This window comes from Balaenoptera physalus, assembly GCF_965194825.1.
Source record: "Balaenoptera physalus genome assembly, chromosome: 3".
Classification (NCBI taxonomy): Eukaryota; Metazoa; Chordata; class Mammalia; order Artiodactyla; family Balaenopteridae; genus Balaenoptera; species Balaenoptera physalus.
In genome coordinates, this window is record NC_138890.1 from 13,599,928 (window position 1) to 13,604,874 (window position 4,947).

The window sequence follows — 4,947 nt, forward strand, 5'->3', positions numbered from 1 at the left end:
TGGAAGGGTCTCTTCCGTAGCACCACGTGGCATGGGAGCCACAGCCAGTGGCCTCAAAGAACAGGGGAGAGCGGTGCATGTTTGGGGAGGTCATGGGTTCACTGAGGAAAGTGAAGGGGTTTTGAGAGCAGCCTGGGATGTATGATTCACTGTCACCCTCAGAGGGGTGGGCTGCTGGGGTCATTGTCAGACTTGGGATCCAAGGGTGCCAAGGTTGCTGTTCCTCAATGTGCATTGACTTTCGGGGGCTGGAGCGCTCAGTGTCTAGCCCCCACCCAGCTCTGTGGCCTTGAGCTGGTGACCTAACCTCTCTGAGCCTTGATTTGCTCCTCCGTAAAGCAGGGAGAGGGGAGGGGATAGAGCCCCCTCCGAAGGGTGTTGGAGCAGAGCTGGGCACATGGGAGACACCTGACCGTCTAGCTTTAGCACCCGAGTCACCCGAGTCACCCCAGGAGACCGTCCTGCACTCTCCCACCTGGCCGCGTTGAGGTCCTCACTCACTGGCTGGCTTCGGCAGCCTGGCTTCCCTCTCTGAGCCTCAGTTTCCCCATCTGTAAAGTGGGCATCACTGTTGCTGCCCCCAGTGCCCATCCTCCCCAAGTGTCTTGGAGGAGTCGCCAGGCAGCGGTGCCTGGCAGACCCCAGCTGTCCTTCTCTGCATTCACCCTTGGGGTCATGTTGTGGTCACCTGGCAGCTCGTGCATCCCGCGTGGCCCAGTCAGGGTCAGGGCAGCCTCAGGCCCCCTGGTGGGCTCCAGGCGCCATGCCTGACACCTCCAGCTCACACATTAGGAGCCTTTCTCACCTCTCGGAGTCCCCACCCCACTACAGGTCATTCACCTCCTCTAGGCTGAGGAATGTCTTGAGTTCAGTCCTTGACATCAGCTCAGGCCCTTGCCCAGAAGGCTTCTGGTTTCTATGGAAGTTGGCCCATGCAAATAGCTATGGGAGGAGCATCACCCTGGTCCCACCTTCCTGTGGTGTCCAAACCTCCTCCACCCCTGGATGGGTGGGGCCCTGCCAGCTCAGTGGGGCTGATGAGAACCTCTGACCCAGTCACCCGGCCCTGACCTCCCTCACTGGGGACTCAGCCACACCTGCTCCAGGTTGCCCCGACTTGACTTCTAGGTTGGCCACCCATGTGACCTTGGAGCAGTCCTTGGGCCCCGTGAGCATCATGTTTCTTCATCTGTCTCTTGTGGGGGGGAGGTGGGAGCTACTAGTCCATTTCTGGGGAAGTCTGAGGTGCCAGCCGTGTAATTCCTGCCTCAGCTCTGCTCTCAACCTGCCTGTGGCTCCCCATTGCCCTCCCCATAAAACCAAACTGTCCTCCAGGCCCTACCCGCCTCCCACTCACATCTTCCCCATGCTCCCCTTTAATCACAGGTCCAGTCACTCCAGCCTCCCCGCCTCAGGGCCTTTGCACATGTTGTACGCTGCATGGAGCATCCTTCCCCAGCCCTACCTGTGGCCAGCTCCTTCCTGGCACCAGGTTCCAGATCACACATTGCCTTCTCAGAGATTCCCTATTGTTCCCCTGCCCTGGCACCAACACCCGTGCCCCCCCCCCCCGCCAATCACCACCTGTGCTGTGTCCTTGATCTCTGACCCCATCTAAGGTCACCTCACTCGTGGGCTTTTCTCCTTTGTCTGCCCCTCCCCCCCGTCCATGAGCTCCATATGGGCAGGCTCCTGGGTCCCCGCTCTGCTCCAGTTTCCCATAAATGTTTTTGAATGTACACCTGAGTAAATTAATAGGTTCGCAGGGTGGTTGGAGGGAAAGCCTCTGCCCCTGCAGCCCCAGTCCCCTCCCCTGGGCTTCCAACCAGCCTTCCTACAGCTGCAGGCTTCCAGGAGGGGTGGCTCCTGCTTATCAGTCCTCCCCACCTTGCCTGAGGGTGTCTCCAGCGGGTGTGGGTCAGGGCCTGTTTGGACATCCCCAGGCTGGGTGAGGCCCTGCCTCCAGCTGAAGACCCCACATTTCACTGAGGTCCGCCAGGCCTGTGTTCCAGTCCCTTCTCTGCCACCTCAGGTGAGCCTCTGCCTCCTCACCTGGAAATGAGCTAAGTGTGTCACTGCACAGGGCCACAGCAAGGCCTGGTTCAGGGGATGCCTGGCACAGAGCACTGTTTTAAGGAGTGCTTGCCATACTGTCCTTGTTCTTGACACGGAAACATGGGCTAAGGGGGAAACCGCTACAAGAAAGGGGTCAGCACATTCAGTTCTGCCTCTACTGTTGTGTGCTTTTCGAGGAGGGGCCTGACCTCTCTGAGCCTCTGGGAGGCTGAGTGAGGCTGCCTTTGAATCAGTTAGTCTTGACTGTCGTCTCTGTTAAGGATGTGTCCCTCCAGCCAGGGAAGGGCCCAGCGTCCTGGGAAAGGAACACTGTTGCTTTTTCACTGTGAACACATTTGAGAGGCAGGGCCTGTGAACCCCATTTTCCAGATGAGAAACAGACTCGTCGGCATTCAAGGGGCCGAGATGGGATGAGAACCTGGCTCGGCCTGCCTCCATGCCCCTCCTCTGTTGCCAGCGTTGCTAACATGACCTTGGGCAAATGGCTCTCTAGCCTCGGTTGATTAAACCCTGTCACCGTGCCCAGGCCTGGCTCACGGCCATCGTGTCAGATGATTCCTGGGATTCCTGAGAAGTAGCGGGAACTGGCGGCGCAGAGAGTCAGTGTCCTGCCCAGGGGAAGCCAGGCAGACAGGGAAAAGCTGGGATCCCCTGGGCACCCTCACCAGGTACAGCCGAGGTGCCCATGGTGGGGGGTGTCAGTTGCTGATGCCAAGAGGCACTGCCTGCCATTGTTGGGAGGTGGCAGGGAGGTTGGCCAGCACCAGCTTGCTGATGAGTGAACAGAAGCCAGAGCCCAGCCAGCGCCACTGGCACCATCAGGAGAGGCAGCCCAGTGCTGGGCCACTGCCTGACACTTGCCTCAGTTGGCACTGTCCCTGGGGGTACTGTGAGACCTTCCAGGAGCTTACTGCCTCCCTCACAGGACCTGGCAGGTGGGTGCTGCAGGTGGGGACTCCTCCAGTATAAATATCTCCCTCTTTGGGTGGCAAACCACGCCCGTAGTTGGTCTGTGTCTACGTTCCATCAAGTGCTATTTACAGAGAGGGAAACAGAGGCTCCGAAAAGAACAGTTTATCCAACCAACACTCAGCAAGCACTTGCTGTAGACCAACACGTTTGTGGTTTGCCTCCATTCATTTCGCTAATGCTCCCATCGACCCTGGGAGCTACTTGGAGAAACTGAGGCAGGGAGTTTGAGTCACTTGCTGAAGGTCCTGTCGCCAGCAAGTCAGGAAGAGCAGGGATTCAAACCCAGTCCCAGGCCCTTCCAGCAAGAAACAGCGGTTGCACGAAGCTCAGTTTTCCCATCTGCAAAGTGGGCACCATCACCCCTATCTGGAAGTCAGGTCATGAGATGGTGTTTGAGAAGTGCCTGGCTCAGCAAAGACCTGACACCCAGTAGGTGTTCAGCACTCAGCTCCTCTTCTCCAGAAGGCAGAATGGAGACTAGGGCCTGGAAGTTGCAGGGAAGCCAACCAAGTTGGGAGATATTTGAGAGGAGGCTCAGGTGGGAATATCCTGGGAATATCAGGAGGCAGATGGTAGCCCCAGGCTAGTTACTCCCACTTGTGAGCCCCCCATTGTTTCCTCACAGGGGCCCTTTGAGAAGTTATAGATTACGCACTTAGCAGGGGGCTTGCACAGCCCTGAAATGTGAGCCATTATTAGGGTCTAGCTCAGCCTTGCTCCCTCTCAGGATTCCCTGGTTCTGAACTTGATCTCCACCAACCCCAGCCCACACCTAGAGGAAATAAGAGCCAGTATCTGGGAACATATGTAATCCTCTCTGCCTTAGCACTTGGTGAGTCAGAGAACAGGGTGGGCTTGGGGGAGGTGCCAATGACACAGCCTAGCACTGGACAGCAGCTGCCTCCCTATCTGCAAAGAATCCCATGACCCCGCACCTCACAGAAAAGCTGGGGCTCACGGGCCAGATGTGACCTGCAGGGGGTCAAAGGCTTTCACCAGAAGGTCAAGGTGAGGGCTGGAATATAAATTCTCCCAGGGGAGAAGCCCCAGAGAGGAAAGATGAAGGTGTAGGAATCATTGTCCCATGAGGAAACTGAGGCTCACAAGTGCCTTGCTCAAGGTTATGCAGTCAGTGGCTGGGCAAGTATTCAAACCCTAGTCACTCAGGGCCCCAGTGGCTGTGCTCTGACACTGCCTTACCCCTTTTCCAAAAAGCAGGCTACTTTGGGCCTGCTGACCTGCAGTGTGACCAGGGGCAAGGAACTTGACCTCTCTGTGCTCTGATTTCTGTAAAATGGGGCCAGTGGTCTCTTTGACCTCATGGGCTTGTGGTTAGGATTCGGTTAATTCACCAAAGGTTTAGCAGGGAGGTGGCCCCGATAGGGAGGTCATTTGATCCTGTGGAGGAGAAAGCTTGAACTCGGAGAAGTCAAACATTTCCAGAAAATCACAAAGTGCGTGAGTAGGATTCCACCTATTTCCACGTGTTCGCACTACCCGGAGCTGCAGCTGAGTGACCTCCAGCGAGTCTCTGCCCTCTCCGTATCATTTGCAGCGGAACAGCGGGTAGTGAGGAGATGAAGAATTATCCACGAGTCCTTCAGCCGTGATGGCCAAGCTCAGGGCCCAAGTTGGAGGTCCTGCTTCTGCGCTGCGTGGCCCGAGGGTCTGACTTCGCCACAGCCTTAGGGGACCCTGCGCGTGACCCCCGAGGCCACCTCCGGGCACCGCGCTCAGGGCCAAACTCTGCACCTCGTTTGCTCTGTCTTGTCCAGGGCGCACGGCCCCTACGATTGGCCGCCAGCCCTGCCCGTCTTTAGCTTCGCAGCCAATCTCCGTCGCTCTCCGGGCTACGCCCTCCGTTCCTCTTGCGCCAGTAGCGCCAGCTTCTTCGGAGCC